Source organism: Crinia signifera, chromosome 4 (assembly GCF_055691185.1).
Source record: "Crinia signifera chromosome 4, ASM5569118v1, whole genome shotgun sequence".
In the NCBI taxonomy this organism is placed as follows: Eukaryota; Metazoa; Chordata; class Amphibia; order Anura; family Myobatrachidae; genus Crinia; species Crinia signifera.
Window position 1 is genome coordinate 105,180,531 of NC_139220.1, and position 17,645 is coordinate 105,198,175.

The window sequence follows — 17,645 nt, forward strand, 5'->3', positions numbered from 1 at the left end:
TCAGGTGAGCAAAAACGCTATGTTAAAAACATTTTTTGACAACTAGAAACAATAGTAGTAGGTGAAGTCCGTATATTGTGGCACTTCCGCCACGTTTCCGGCATCCTCATAGCGCTACTGCGCATGTCCGGCTTGGGGACGTGCTGGATCTGCGGTGACCTTCTCTGTTAGGTGCGCATGTGCAGGGCTCAGGGGATGATCTTTACAGCTCTTGCGGATATGTCTGTAATAGCGTGTGCCGGCGGCCATTTTGTGGAAGATGTTTTCTATGTAAATTGCGTATAGTGGCCATCTCCTTGAAGCTTATCATGCCAGAGGGATTCCAATATGAAAACATACAAAAGAACAAAGTAACTAAATCTATTCCAGACTGTATTCATTTATATGGTGACTTGTGATTAAAAAATTATGGTGATACTACAATAAACAGAGTATGATGTTGATAAGACTTTGTTTACATTAGTGATTTGAGTATTGTATTGCCAGTTAACAGGATATAGTGATGGTGAGATATAGTAATATTTCATCATGTAATAAAATGATGCTAATTAATATTAATAATTTAATGCGATATAGTGTATGGTGTCACTACAAGATTAGTCTTACAGTGAGTGGGTGGGTGCGTTGCCAGAGAAAGGCAAGAGAGTGCTAAAGTGCTAGAGTGCTAAAGTGCCAAGTGCTACTAATTGCATGAACCATGTGATTCTCTGGTACGATCTCCCTGTTGGGTGCTACAGCACCAGGTTTTCCCAAGAGGTCCCCCATCTTGGTACTGGCCTGGCACAACACTGCTTAGCTTCCAAGATCGGACGAGATTGGGCGTAACAAGTGTGGTTTGACTGTAGACAAATGCAACAAACATCTGGAGGTTTAAGTACTTTATTAGGTTCTTACAACATACTATATAAGTTAATTGTGAAGCGTGAGTAACAGGTGGATAAGGGATACAAGATAAAAGATAAAGGATAAAACCAGGATGACCTTATAAAAATGGCGCTATCTCATAGTTGTCATTAAAACCCAAGGGATGTAAAGTGTTCAATTCAAATATCCAGTACATTTCCCGTTGGGATAGTTTTTTCGCCAGGTCGCCACCTCTTGGTCCAAGCTTAACCCATTCGATGGCTTTGAAGGTTAGTCCCTCGGGGTTAGCATTGTGATGGTTCTCAAAATGTTTATATAGAGCGTGGCTGTCGATTTTATTCTTTATGTTTCTGCTGTGCTCCTGAATTCTTAGTTTAAGGGGTCTTTTTGTCTTGCCAACATATTTCAGATGACAGGGGCATTCCAGAAGGTAGATGACGGATGAGGTGTTACAGTTCATAAAGTCTTTGATACGGTATTCTTTAGTGTCATTGTGGTTAGTGAATAATTTTCGGGTGGGGTGAACGAATCTGCAGATATTGCATTTTCCACATTTATATGAACCTGTGCATTTCAGACCAGAGTGCGGTTGGGTGTTTTTCGTTGTGAGTAGGCTTGGTGCTAGAATATCTTTCACATTTTTGGATTTCCTGAAGATTACTTCGGGATGTGGTGGAAGTATTTCTTTAAGGATCGGATCCATGAGTAACAAGTTCCAGTGTTTTTTCAGGCTCTGTTTTATTGTATGCTCATGTTGGTTAAAGGTGGTGATGAAGGCTACATGTTCTTTGTTCTCCTTTTTAGTTTTGTATTCAAGCAGGTGTTCTCTTTCAATGTTCCTCACTTTTGTTCTTGCGTTCTGAAGAATTAGAGTGGGGTATTCTTTTTCTTCAAATCTTTTTGTGTACATCTCAAGTTGGGTTTCACATTCCTTGTATCTGCTGCAATTTCTTTTGATGCGATTGAATTGCGAGTACGGTATGTTTTCTTTCCACTTTCGTAAATGATTGCTCTTAAAGTGCAAGTAGCTGTTGGTGTCGACTTGTTTGATGTAGTTCTTTGTGTTCACTTTTGAATCTTCCCCTATCAGAACCAGATCTAGGAACTCAACATCAGATTTATTGATTTTGGACGTGAAACGCAAATTCATTTGGTTATCTTCAATGTATTTCATAAAATCCATAAAACGTTCTTCATCACCTTCCCAAACAATTAAAATATCATCGATATATCTCTTGTAAAACCTGATGTTATCTTTAAAAGCATGGTCTGTGTATATAAAACGTTTTTCCCAACTTCCCATAAAAAGATTCGCAAAGCTGGGTGCAAAAATCGTGCCCATCGCTGTACCACATTTTTGAAGATAAAACTGGTCCAAAAACTTAAAATAATTGTGACTTAGGATAAAATTCATGAGATCACATATGAAATTTTTGTGTTGTGGGGTGAGTGTTGGGTCCTCTTCCATAAACTCCTTGCATGCTTCAACCCCCTGTTGATGTTCAATGCAGGTGTACAGTGACTGGACATCGATTGTGGCCCAGTGGAAAGACTCCTCCCATTTAAAATATTTTAAAAGATTTAAAACCGTGGCTGTGTCTTTCAAATAGGCTGGCAGATTCATCACATATTTCCGTAAAAAAATGTCCACATACTCTGACAAATTTGAGGTCAGGGAATCAATCCCTGCCACTATCAGTCGTCCTGGTGGATTTTGTAAAGACTTATGGATTTTGGGCAAAAAATAAAATATAGGGGTAATGGGATTTGACCTCATTAGATATTGATATTCTTCTTTAGTTATTATTTTTTCCCGTAATCCTTGAAGGAGTAGAGGTCTCATGTCTTCTATGAATTCTTCCTTGGGATCTTTACTTAGTGCTGCGTAGAATACTCTGTCGCTTAGAACTCTGTTTGCTTCACATATGTATGCGTCCCGGTCCATGATCACAAGACCGCCTCCTTTGTCCGCTTGTTTAAGGATGATTTCTGGATTGTCTTTCAGGTTTTTTAGAGCTTCTCTTTCTGCATTAGACAGATTTTTCTGAACAATGGGTTCCATTTCTTTCTCACATAGATCTTTCTTTACTAGATCATAAAATATTCCAATGTTGTTGCCTTTTGATTCGAGCGGGTAGTACTTTGAAACTGGTTTTAACCCAGAAGTTGATCTGTTTTCATAATTTTGTATGGTGGCATTTTCATTCTTGGCGAAGTGTCTCTTGAGAGTTAGTTTCCGTATAAACTTGTTTAGGTCGATGTAGGTTTCAAATTTGTTCATGCCTCCAGTTGGGGCGAAGGATAGACCTCTGTTGAGAAGGGTGGTTTCTGCTTTAGATAATGTGTATTTAGAAAGATTGAAGATTCCTTTCGGTTGCATTTCTTTTTCTATTGTAATGTTCTTTTTTTGGGGTCTCTCCCTCCTACCGCCCCTTTTTCCTCTTCTTCTGTGAACCTTCTTTTCAGAGGGGAAGCTATTTTGACGTCTTCCTTCACATTCAATCTTACAGTTTCCCGAATTCTTGTTGCTGTGTCCGTGGATAAAAAACCATCATCTCCTGTTGATTTTAGTCTCTGAAGTGGTGTGTATCGATTAAATGTCCTCCAGTGTGGTGTTTTGGGGGAATCATTGCTCCTGTTGTCGAAATTCTTATTTTTCATAGTTTGGTTGAATGGCCTTCGGTGATTCTTTTGTTGGTATGGTGCGTTCGTGAATCTGCTCCAGTTCTTCACTTTACCTTGTTCATAGTCGTGTTTGTCCCTTGTGAATTTTTTCTCCTTATTTTTGATAACCTCCTCCTCCATTCTTTCCAATTTTTTGTTTAGAACTTTTTCGTTAACCTTATAGTCCTCTTTGTCTTTATATGGTTCAAATTCGGTCACCATGTTCTTTATTTCTTCTTCCAGTGCTAGAAGAGATTTCTTTTTTTTCACTAACGATCAATCTCATTAGATTGATTGAGCAGGTATGCAAAATTGCATCCCATTTGTTGATAAATTCGGTGTCTGTGTTACCAAAAGTCGGTTGCTTAGTCAGTCTAAGACCTCTTGGGACTCTGTCCACTGAGATGTATTGTTCCAGTCCTTTCATGTCCCACCAAGTTTTCATTTCCTTGGCCAATAATCGTTCGATTGTCCAAAATTTGTCATCCAAATCACCCGGGTTCTCCGGTTCTGTGAATAATGCATTCTCACTGAAGATTTTTTGGCACCAGTCATTTCTTTTATTGGTGCGCTCATTAGCTCTGAACATAGTTCTGGGTGGAGCTTGTTGAGCACCAGGCAGCCTCCTAAGTAATACCTGGAAAAAGTCTATTTGTTTTGGAAAAGAGGCGCCACTTGTGCTAGATCGAAAAGACTCACAATAATATTCCCTTATATAATAAAGGTGTCAGCCTATCTTTTAATAAAAGTAATGGTATGTTACTTAAAGGTTTACGGAAAGAAATATAAAAAGATATTGGCGACCAATTATTGTGGATTTAAAAGATATATAAAATATAAGAAATATATATATATATATATATATATATATATATATATATAAAGTATTTATTGGGATGACAATAAAAGAATAGGACAGTGAAAAAAAGGACAATTATGCATACATGAGCATATTAATTGTATAAAAGGACAATGGTATGGGTAGTATATATAATAAAAAGGGGGTACGATAATAGGGAGAATTAGATAAAAAACGACACTTGTATCTAAAAATTGAAGGAACTAGAGATATAACAAGTTTAAATATATATAAAAAATAAAATATATATATATATTAAAGTTAAGATATAAAAATCCTTAACTTATGAGGTAGTAGGAGGTAGATGTCCCAACGCGTTTCGTCGATGTGACTTCTTCAAGGGGTGGAGAACAAATGAAGTCTGACATGTATTTATACCTGTATGTCAGCCAGGGGGATGTGACATCACTTCCTGCTAATTAGATATATCAAAACGGCTGTACAGGCATAAGCACAAATACGGGAATAAACAAACATATGTAGAGTGAACTGGGACTCAGGTGAGCAAAAACGCTATGTTAAAAACATTTTTTGACAACTAGAAACAATAGTAGTAGGGGAAGTCCGTATATTGTGGCACTTCCGCCACGTTTCCGGCATCCTCATAGCGCTACTGCGCATGTCCGGCTTGGGGACGTGCTGGATCTGCGGTGACCTTCTCTGTTAGGTGCGCATGTGCCGGCTTGCTGCAGGGCTCAGGGGATGATCTTTACAGCTCTTGCGGATATGTCTGTAATAGTGTGTGCCGGCGGCCATTTTGTGGAAGATGTTTTCTATGTAAATTGCATATAGTGGCCATCTCCTTGAAGCTTATCATGCCGGAGGGATTCCAATATGAAAACATACAAAAGAACAAAGTAACTAAATCTATTCCAGACTGTATTCATTTATATGGTGACTTGTGATTAAAAAATTATCGTGATACTACAATAAACAGAGTATGATGTTGATAAGACTTTGTTTACATTAGTGATTTGAGTATTGTATTGCCAGTTAACAGGATATAGTGATGGTGAGATATAGTAATATTTCATCATGTAATAAAATGATGCTAATTAATATTAATAATTTAATGCGATATAGTGTATGGTGTCACTACAAGATTAGTCTTACAGTGAGTGGGTGGGTGCATTGCCAGAGAAAGGCAAGAGAGTGCTAAAGTGCCAAGTGCTACTAATTGCATGAACCATGTGATTCTCTGGTACGATCTCCCTGTTGGGTGCTACAGCACCAGGTTTTCCCAAGAGGTCTCCCATCTTGGTACTGGCCTGGCCCAACACTGCTTAGCTTCCAAAATCGAACGAGATTGGGCGTAACAAGTGTGGTTTGACTGTAGACAAATGCAACAAACATCTGGAGGTTTAAGTACTTTATTAGGTTCTTACAACATACTATATAAGTTAATTGTGAAGCGTGAGTAACAGGTGGATAAGGGATACAAGATAAAAGATAAAGGATAAAACCAGGATGACCTTATAAAAATGGCGCTATCTCATAGTTGTCATTAAAACCCAAGGGATGTAAAGTGTTCAATTCAAATATCCAGTACATTTCCCGTTGGGATAGTTTTTTCGCCAGGTCGCCACCTCTTGGTCCAAGCTTAACCCATTCGATGGCTTTGAAGGTTAGTCCCTTGGGGTTAGCATTGTGATGGTTCTCAAAATGTTTATATAGAGCGTGGCTGTCGATTTTATTCTTTATGTTTCTGCTGTGCTCCTGAATTCTTAGTTTAAGGGGTCTTTTTGTCTTGCCAACATATCTCAGATGACAGGGGCATTCCAGAAGGTAGATGACGGATGAGGTGTTACAGTTCATAAAGTCTTTGATACGGTATTCTTTAGTGTCATTGTGGTTAGTGAATAATTTTCGGGTGGGGTGAACGAATCTGCAGATATTGCATTTTCCACATTTACAGTATATGAACCTGTGCATTTCAGACCAGAGTGCGGTTGGGTGTTTTTCGTTGTGAGTAGGCTTGGTGCTAGAATATCTTTCACATTTTTGGATTTGCTGAAGATTACTTCGGGATGTGGTGGAAGTATTTCTTTAAGGATCGGATCCATGAGTAACAAGTTCCAGTGTTTTTTCAGGCTCTGTTTTATTGTATGCTCATGTTGGTTAAAGGTGGTGATGAAGGCTACATGTTCTTTGTTCTCCTTTTTACTTTTGTATTCAAGCAGGTGTTCTCTTTCAATGTTCCTCACTTTTGTTCTTGCGTTCTGAAGAATTAGAGTGGGGTATTCTTTTTCTTCAAATCTTTTTGTGTACATCTCAAGTTGGGTTTCACATTCCTCGTATCTGCTGAAATTTCTTTTGATGCGATTGAGAACCCGGGTGATTTGGATGACAAATTTTGGACAATCGAACGATTATTAGCCAAGGAAATGAAAACTTGGTGGGACATGAAAGGACTGGAACAATACATCTCAGTGGACAGAGTCCCAAGAGGTCTTAGACTGACTAAGCAACCGACTTTTGGTAACACAGACACCGAATTTATCAACAAATGGGATGCAATTTTGCATACCTGCTCAATCAATCTAATGAAATTGATCGTTAGTGAAAAAAAAGAAATCTCTTCTAGCACTGGAAGAAGAAATAAAGAACAAGGAGACCGAATTTGAACCATATAAAGACAAAGAGGACTATAAGGTTAACGAAAAAGTTCTAAACAAAAAATTGGAAAGAAAGGAGGAGGAGGTTATAAAAATAAGGAGAAAAAATTCACAAGGGACAAACACGACTATGAACAAGGTAAAGTGAAGAACTGGAGCAGATTCACGAACGTACCATACCAACAAAAGAATCACCGAAGGCCATTCAACCAAACTATGAAAAATAAGAATTTCGACAACAGGAGCAATGATTCCCCCAAAACACCACACTGGAGGACATTTAATCGATACACACCACTTCAGAGATTAAAATCAACAGGAGATGATGGTTTTTTATCCATGGACACAGCAACAAGAATTCGGGAAACTGTAAGATTGAATGTGAAGGAAGACGTCAAAATAGCTTCCCCTCTGAAAAGAAGGTTCACAGAAGAAGAGGAAAAAGGGGCGGTAGGAGGGAGAGACCCCCAAAAAAGAACATTACAATAGAAAAAGAAATACAACCGAAAGGAATCTTCAATCTTTCTAAATACACATTATCTAAAGCAGAAACCACCCTTCTCAACAGAGGTCTATCCTTCGCCCCAACTGGAGGCATGAACAAATTTGAAACCTACATCGACCTAAACAAGTTTATACGGAAACTAACTCTCAAGAGACACTTCGCCAAGAATGAAAATGCCACCATACAAAATTATGAAAACAGATCAACTTCTGGGTTAAACTAGTTTCAAAGTACTACCCGCTCGAATCAAAAGGCAACAACATTGGAATATTTTATGATCTAGTAAAGAAAGATCTATGTGAGAAAGAAATGGAACCCATTGTTCAGAAAAATCTGTCTAATGCAGAAAGAGAAGCTCTAAAAAACCTGAAAGACAATCCAGAAATCATCCTTAAACAAGCGGACAAAGGAGGCGGTCTTGTGATCATGGACCGGGACGCATACATATGTGAAGCAAACAGACTTCTAAGCGACAGAGTATCCTACGCAGCACTAAGTAAAGATCCCAAGGAAGAATTCATAGAAGACATGAGACCTCTACTCCTTCAAGGATTATGGGAAAAAATAATAACTAAAGAAGAATATCTAATGAGGTCAAATCTCATTACCCCTATATTTAATTTTTTGCCCAAAATCCATAAGTCTTTACAAAATCCACCAGGACGACCGATAGTGGCAGGGATTGATTCCCTGACCTCAAATTTGTCAGAGTATGTGGACATTTTTTTACGGAAATATGTGACGAATCTTCCAGCCTATTTGAAAGACACAACCACGGTTTTAAATCTTTTAAAATATTTTAAATGGGAGGAGTCTTTCCACTGGGCCACAATCGATGTCCAGTCGCTGTACACCTGCATTGAACATCAACAGGGGGTTGAAGCATGCAAGGAGTTTATGGAAGAGGACCCAACACTCACCCCACAACACAAAAATTTCATATGTGATCTCATGAATTTTATCCTAAGTCACAATTATTTTAAGTTTTTGGACCAGTTTTATCTTCAAAAATGTGGTACAGCGATGGGCACAATTTTTGCACCCAGCTTTGCGAATCTTTTTATGGGAAGTTGGGAAAAACGTTTTATATACACAGACCATGCTTTTAAAGATAACATCAGGTTTTACAAGAGATATATCGATGATATTTTAATTGTTTGGGAAGGTGATGAAGAACGTTTTATGGATTTTATGAAATACATTGAAGATAACCAAATGAATTTGCGTTTCACGTCCAAAATCAATAAATCTGATATTGAGTTCCTAGATCTGGTTCTGATAGGGGAAGATTCAAAAGTGAACACAAAGAACTACATCAAACAAGTCGACACCAACAGCTACTTGCACTTTAAGAGCAATCATTTACGAAAGTGGAAAGAAAACATACCGTACTCGCAATTCAATCGCATCAAAAGAAATTGCAGCAGATACGAGGAATGTGAAACCCAACTTGAGATGTACACAAAAAGATTTGAAGAAAAAGAATACCCCACTCTAATTCTTCAGAACGCAAGAACAAAAGTGAGGAACATTGAAAGAGAACACCTGCTTGAATACAAAACTAAAAAGGAGAACAAAGAACATGTAGCCTTCATCACCACCTTAAACAACATGAGCATACAATAAAACAGAGCCTGAAAAAACACTGGAACTTGTTACTCATGGATCCGATCCTTAAAGAAATACTTCCACCATATCCCGAAGTAATCTTCAGGAAATCCAAAAATTTGAAAGATATTCTAGCACCAAGCCTACTCACAACGAAAAACACCCAACCGCACTCTGGTCTGAAATGCACAGGTTCATATAAATGTGGAAAATGCAATATCTGCAGATTCGTTCACCCCACCCGAAAATTATTCACTAACCACAATGACACTAAAGAATATCGTATCAAAGACTTTATGAACTGTAACACCTCATCCGTCATCTACCTTCTGGAATGCCCCTGTCATCTGAAATATGTTGGCAAGACAAAAAGACCCCTTAAACTAAGAATTCAGGAGCACAGCAGAAACATAAAGAATAAAATCGACAGCCACGCTCTATATAAACATTTTGAGAACCATCACAATGCTAACCCTGAGGGACTAACCTTCAAAGCCATCGAATGGGTTAAGCTTGGACCAAGAGGTGGCGACCTGGCGAAAAAACTATCCCAACGGGAAATGTACTGGATATTTGAATTGAACACTTTACATCCCTTGGGTTTTAATGACAACTATGAGATAGCGCCATTTTTATAAGGTCATCCTGGTTTTATCCTTTATCTTTTATCTTGTATCCCTTATCCACCTGTTACTCACGCTTCACAATTAACTTATATAGTATGTTGTAAGAACCTAATAAAGTACTTAAACCTCCAGATGTTTGTTGCATTTGTCTACAGTCAAACCACACTTGTTACGCCCAATCTCGTCCGATCTTGGAAGCTAAGCAGTGTTGGGCCAGGCCAGTACCAAGATGGGAGACCTCTTGGGAAAACCTGGTGCTGTAGCACCCAACAGGGAGATCGTACCAGAGAATCACATGGTTCATGCAATTAGTAGCACTTGGCACTTTAGCACTCTCTTGCCTTTCTCTGGCAACGCACCCACCCACTCACTGTAAGACTAATCTTGTAGTGACACCATACACTATATCGCATTAAATTATTAATATTAATTAGCATCATTTTATTACATGATGAAATATTACTATATCTCACCATCACTATATCCTGTTAACTGGCAATACAATACTCAAATCACTAATGTAAACAAAGTCTTATCAACATCATACTCTGTTTATTGTAGTATCACGATAATTTTTTAATCACAAGTCACCATATAAATGAATACAGTCTGGAATAGATTTAGTTACTTTGTTCTTTTGTATGTTTTCATATTGGAATCCCTCCGGCATGATAAGCTTCAAGGAGATGGCCACTATACGCAATTTACATAGAAAACATCTTCCACAAAATGGCCGCCGGCACACGCTATTACAGACATATCCGCAAGAGCTGTAAAGATCATCCCCTGAGCCCTGCAGCAAGCCGGCACATGCGCACCTAACAGAGAAGGTCACCGCAGATCCAGCACGTCCCCAAGCCGGACATGCGCAGTAGCGCTATGAGGATGCCGGAAACGTGGCGGAAGTGCCACAATATACGGACTTCACCTACTACTATTGTTTCTAGTTGTCAAAAAATGTTTTTAACATAGCGTTTTTGCTCACCTGAGTCCCAGTTCACTCTACATATGTTTGTTTAGTCCCCTATTTGTGCTTATGCCTGTACAGCCGTTTTGATATATCTAATTAGCAGGAAGTGATGTCACATCCCCCTGGCTGACATACAGGTATAAATACATGTCAGACTTCATTTGTTCTCCACCCCTTGAAGAAGTCACATCGACGAAACGCGTTGGGTCACCTACCTCCTACTACCTCATAAGTTAAGGATTTTTATATCTTAACTTTATTATATATATATTTTATTTTTTATATATATTTAAACTTGTTATATCTCTAGTTCCTCCAATTTTTAGACACAAGTGTAGTTTTTTATCTAATTCTCCCTATTATCGTACCCCCTTTTTATTATATATACTACCCATACCATTGTCCTTTTATACAATTAATATGCTCATGTATGCATAATTGTCCTTTTTTTCACTGTCCTATTCTTTTATTGTCATCCCAATAAATACTTTTTATATATATATATATATATATATATATATATATATTTCTTATATTTTATATATCTTTTAAATCCACAATAATTGGTCGCCAATATCTTTTTATATTTCTTTCCGTAAACCTTTAAGTAACGTACCATTACTTTTATTAAAAGATAGGCTGACACCTTTATTATATAAGGGAATATTATTGTGAGTCTTTTCGATCTAGCACAAGTGGCGCCTCTTTTCCAAAACAAATATATATATATATGCTCTACAATATGTCAGTGTACTATTTGATCATTTGCATATGAATTGTGTGTTTGCATCTATATTTTGTGCGCTGGAAGGCTGGGCACTGGCTGGGCATACAGAAATGGTTCCTTGCATTAATATACAATAAGGACCTTTACTCCAGAACAACACAATGCATCTACCAGGACAAACAAAGAACTCATTTTTATTTTTCTGTATCAACAATTAAGAAGTACTCATTTGATTATGCTACTGGAGCCCTCCTGTGGGGTGTCTGGTTATTTTGGGTAGCATTGTGCTATGTCCTACTTGTCTGTTTATAAAAGATTGTGTAGTGCAATGAGTCAGATGTGTAGTGCATAATGTGTATGTATGATCCAGTAATGTACTGTTACTGTACATTGAAACAAACAGAAATCTAGATAAATGTGAGTGCACCCTTCATAAATTCAGGTCAGTGACAGACGTTGTAGCTGGAGTAAAGCACTGGGGGGTTGTTTCTAATATTGATATATTAATAATTCTAACATATACACTTCCTCCTCCACACCTGCTCCTAATGCAACTATGTAACCATAAATCAACTATAATTATGTAACACATATATCATGCATTTCTTTGTTTACTCTCTCCCTCCTGTATTTATTAATGTTGCTCGTATTTGTAAATGCCTGTTAATTTATCCTGACTTTCATTACAGCCTTGGTTTAAGATATATATGCCGCTTTGTTTTTAATTATAACATATGGCCATTCGAACAATCTGGATATATCCCTTAGGATGTTTAAACACACTATACTATAACTCTATCACAGTGAGTTAGTAAGGAACAGTACTTTAAGGTAAGTTTGCTTTCTGTTTCCCCAAGCAAGTGTGCCGCTCGCTCCTGATTTACAGGGCAACCGCATAAAGAAAATAAAAGCTGCTTCACTTTCAGGACACCAGGCATACAAAGAAAAATGAAAGCCAAATCCAAAAACGAGCCACCAAGGAAATTAAACAGCACGCAAGGACCTCCTTGCTGAATATTGCACAGACATTAAAGAGCTTCTGCCATATAAACACTAAGTACTTAAACTGTTATATTTACAATAATTACCTTTATCTTTAATGTTCGTTCTGTTCAGAGTCTGGCGCACATTCCCTGCTCTGTACCTCAATGGATACATATGGCATTATTACCATGACTATGCTAGCCCTGCAATGCCTGAACAACTAATGATCACCTTAACAAATCTGTTCACACATTTCAAGTATTACAAAAACGAAAACTGCAGGGCAAAAAGCTTTTTCTTCCTTTTGTGACGCAATATGACTTTTTTTTTAGTCACTTACAGTACATTTATTTTAATGATCACTTGTACTCTCACAAAGCTGCTGATTATCACACGTCATCCAGGTCATTGCTATGTGGTACACCTTTTGTGCCATTTGGGAACAATGAGTCTGATTCAGACCTGTTCATTGGGTTGCGTATGTTCTCAGTCTACCGAACAGGTAAACGCTGCGCGCCACCCACCTGACCGAACGCCCGCTCCGCCACCGCACAAATCCCCGCATTTGCATGTGAGGGGATGTGTACGCTTACACATCCGTTTGCATGTGGCCGCACAGGCGAAAAAGCCGATGGCCCGAATTCTGAGTGGGCATCAACACGCCTGCATTCACAGGGGAGCACCCATGAAACGCTGGTCGTTCTCCTGCTCCAGCCCTCTGCCCGCCTCCTCCTGTACCCTGATAGCGCGAATGCCGCGGCGAGTTTGATACTTATAGAAGGCGTTTGCATATTTTGCGCATACGCAGGCCTCCATCATCGGCCAGGGGACCGAATTCGGGCCAATCTGAATCAGCCCCAATATATTTAGTGAATCAAAGTAGGCACATTTCTGAATGTACTGGCTCTCTGTGCCCTGCAGTTGCAGAGCTTGGAACAACCTCACATATGCTTCTGATAGCACTCATACTTCTGTGAGAATAAATCACAATCACTCACCCGGTAATGACACCTGCAGAGACCCCCACCTTCCTATTATATTCTAACCTCTCATTCTATAGACGCAGAGCCATCTTAATGTCACACTGGGTAAATACCCAGAGCCCCAATATTCTATGGCTCTTCAAGCAGCGGCAGCCTGGGCCAGAGGGCATCTCTCTCCCATCTTGGTGCCCTCAAAGGTTTTTTGAGGAAGGTAGAGAATGTTTCCTGGCTGCTCTGAATTTCACCCAATCAGAGCAGCCAGGCAGCATTCCTTACCTTCCTCCAGGATGCAGCAAGACACTGAGGGGGAAATTTACTAAGATGGGCGTTCTTTTTCACATGGAATGTTGCTATGGGCAACCAATCAGATACAGTACTATCCAGGGGTATTTTTCAGTAGGCTCCAGCAGGAACTGAGGCCCTTATTCTAGTTCACTCTTTCTGCCAAAATAATTATTAGGTGGACAAAACCATGTGCACTGCAGGTGAGGCAGGTGTAAAACCCCACCCAAATCTAATTATCTCTGCACAAGTAACACCTGCCTCACCTGCAGTGCACATGGTTTTGTCCATCTAAGAAATATTTTGTCAGAAAGAGTGAACTAGAATAAGGGCCTCAGTTCCTGCTGGAGCCTACTGAAAAATAGCCCTGGTACTATCTATCATCTTCCAAAAGGTGCTAAATAAATAAGCTATGCCGCACATTAGTAATGTCGTTATACACATTAAAGACAATTACATGTATACCACACATTATTACAACCCAACCCCTCCTGATATCTGGCACTTCTCCTGCTGCTGGATCAGATGTATGAATTGCATGCCCCTAGGTATTCTAAATGCCCTTGGCATTTGTCTAGTTTGCCAATGCCTAGGGCCAGCTCTGCTAGTCAGGATAGTAGACTGTTAGGGCGGGATGTTGTAAGGGAAAAATGCGGTAAACCCCAGTTTTCGCATTTTCAAATGTACCAAGACCCGGCTATCGCATTCTTTGCTGCCCAGGGTATCGCCACCTTTGGACAGCGATACCTTATAGAAGCCTATGGGCTTCTTATCACCAGCAATCTGCCGCCACCGAATATGCTACCCCCCCCCCCCCCCTCACCCTGGCAAACCTGTCTACAGTGGGTTTCCTCCTCGACCCTCTCCAATTCACCTACAGAACCTGGGGTTGCATCACATCTTGCAGCATGTGGACGCACCGGGGTGGGGGGTATGTGAGGATACTGTTTGTGGACTTCAACTCGGCATTCAACACCATACTACCAGGCCTGCTGGAATTAAAAATTGAATAAAAAATGCGTCATGGAAGGTCTATGCTCGTAGGTGTTAAACTTCCCAACGGAATGGGAGCAGATAGAGTCAGGATGGGTAAATTCACCTCTGGCATATGGTCCACCAGCACGGAAGCCCCTCAAGGGTGTGTCCTCTCCCCCTTCCTCTTCTCTCTTTATATCAACGACTGCACCTCTGAGGACATGACGGGGAAACTCATCAAATCCGCAGATGACACCACGCTAATTGGTCTGATCACAGATGGAGCAGAGTCTGCCTATAGGCAAGAGGTGAATCAACTAGTCATATGGTGTTAGTACATATGTGATCAACATTGGTGCGATGGGTGGCAAGGGGTGGCAATGTATTTTAATACATACACCTCCTAATACTAGGACTCACTGCAGCTGGGCAGCCAGACAAGGTTCAGGTGAGAGGATACACAGCTGCATCCAACACCTGACAGACACTGCAGTCTGACACATAGAGGTAATGGTCTAATTAATTAAGTAGCAGCTGAGACTGCAGACAGAACAAATACAAGAATCAGACTGCAGTAACCCAGAGGCAGCTGCTAACAAGAAGAATCCTTGAGTGCTAGGCCTGATGCTGCTGCTGCTGGGGATGGATCTGAAAGTGGAACAAGAAGACTGCTAGTAGTAATTTCACAAAACAATTGACTGTTAAACAATATTTTGCAAGGAGAAGCCGCTATGCTAGTATTAGATCTGCAGCCAATATCTACCATTAAAGCGTGGGTTTCAGACAGCTATTTGAGGTCCTGTGTCTCAGAACCAAATTATATCTCAATTCCATTTTATCTTAAAAGTAATTGCCCAGCTGTACCAGGATGAAAAAAAATTCTACCCACTATCCACTTATACTCCTATCAGACATGCGAACCAGCAATTACCTGACATTTTGAGTGCCGGGTAACTTTGCCGAGTGCAGTCTGACCCCCCTTTCACACATACAGCCAGTGACGGGGTGATCTGAAATAGAACTCCCATCTTAGTAAATTTCCCCCAATGACTGCTAAGGCACATGGAGGGTAATTCTGAATGATTCGCTCCTCTCCACGTTCACACGGGTGAGCAAAGTTGTCCGTCTGCGCATGCGCAAACTGATGTACTGTATGCATTTGTGCAGGGTCCCTGGGTGATAGGACTCGGCAACTTGCATAGTCACTGGTCTGTTCATACGGGACAGTGTGGGCAGGGGGCATAGGGCGGTGGACCAGGGAGTCACCCATAGGAATGTTTCATGGGCATTCCCATGGTAATTTGCTGATGACGCGGGTGCCTACAGATGTAGGACACCAGAGAGTGGTTTAGATCTGCGTGCACTGTATAAATCATACAATTGTCGTCGATCATCGAATGATTTCCTCCTCGCATGCAAGCTGCGAATGGATGTTTATGCAAAACATCCATTTGCATGCGTGTAGGGACATGTGTGGTGGGTCGGCATTTGTGTGGGCGGCATTTAAAGGACACATTGCAAATTTCACAGCTATGTGTGTCAACCAGAATGACCTCCATGGTCCTTTAATGATCTGCTGATTCCATAGCCGAGGAGTTTCCACTGGCATTAATGTAAGCACAAAACTGTGCGGTGGAAGCTTAATGGAGTGGGTTACCATGGCTGAGCAGCTGCATGCAAGCCTCACACCACCAAGTCCAATGCCAAGCATTTGATGGGATAGTGTAAAGCGACAAATCATGCTTCTCTGTCTGGCAGTCTGGCAGTCAGATGGGTGAGTCTGGGTTTGGTGGATGCCGGGAGAATGTTACCTGTCTGACTGCATTATGCCAATTGTAAAGTTTGATGGAGGAGGAGTAATGGTAAGAGGCTATTTTTCAGGGTTTGCGCCTTATCTTCAGGGAATAGCAATTTTAATACTTCTACATGCTTTCAACTTTGTGCCAACAGTTTTGGAAAGTCCCAGTGCACAAAGCTATGACTATAAAGACATGGGCCCTTATTCTGGTTCATTCGCGGTGGCCAATTGTTCGCAGGTGGACCGATGTTTTGCGTACGCACAGCAGCATTCGCGCAAACTTGGCGAAAAGTCTGTTTGCCGAGTGCACGCACCCAGCCTTGCGAGCGGGAGGTGGAGAGGGTCATGGGGTGCCGGGCTGGGCCATTAGCATATGTGAACGCCCAGCATTTCATGGGCGTTCCCATGAAAGTGCCGGGCGTACACATGCTATTGCATCCCTGATGCACATGCGGGGGCGGACAGCTAACATAACCGAATGTCAGCTGCCCGCCCAATTCCCTGCAATTCTACACGCATATGTAAGGGTTGCCTGGACCACCGCTACATATGCGTGTGCCTTCACCATCATTCAATGGTCGGCGACCATTAAAAGATGGGGGAGGTTTCCACTGACATGTTCATGTAAAACATCCATTTGCAAGCCTTGCGAATGAATCTCGCTTGTGAATGGGTGACACCGGCTAACCATTCACAAGGCGGGCTTAGGGTTACTCGCAAGGATGCAACTTCACATCTGAGCGAGTCAACCAGAATAATGGCCATGGTTTGATGAGTTTGGTGTGAAATAACTTGACTGTCCCACACAGAGCCCTAATCTCAGCCACATTGAGCACCTTTGGGATGGACTGGATTGGAGATTGTGAGCCAGGCCTTCTCATCCAACATTAGTGCCTGACCTCATTAATGATCCACAGCATGAGTGAGAACATATTCCCACAGAAACACTCCAAAGCCTTCCAAGAAGAGTGGAAGCTGCTCTAGCTGCAAAAGGGGAACCAACTCCATATAAAAGTATATGTATTTGTATATAATATCATCACATGTTTTGTTACCTGCTTTGTGTAATGGTCAGGTAATGGAACTCTATTGTCCATATAATGTACCTTAGTCCAGCACAGTGGAAATTATATTTTTTTTTCATCCTATTCAAGGTGCATTATTATAACCCCTTTGAAAAAGCAG

The 17,645-nt window shown here is 40.5% G+C and overlaps 1 non-coding gene and 2 pseudogenes across 1 annotated transcript; 1 reads left to right on the forward strand and 2 right to left on the reverse strand.

The window, feature by feature from the left end:
• Positions 1-728: 728 nt before the first annotated feature.
• On the reverse strand, positions 729-847 carry LOC146077208 (5S ribosomal RNA; annotated as a pseudogene).
• Positions 848-5,606: 4,759 nt separating this feature from the next.
• Positions 5,607-5,725, reverse strand: LOC146077166 (5S ribosomal RNA; annotated as a pseudogene).
• Positions 5,726-9,888: 4,163 nt separating this feature from the next.
• On the forward strand, positions 9,889-10,007 carry LOC146077076 (5S ribosomal RNA). Its single transcript, XR_014474454.1, has one exon. It is a non-coding gene; the product is annotated as a 5S ribosomal RNA (ribosomal RNA).
• The last annotated feature ends 7,638 nt before the right edge of the window (positions 10,008-17,645 follow it).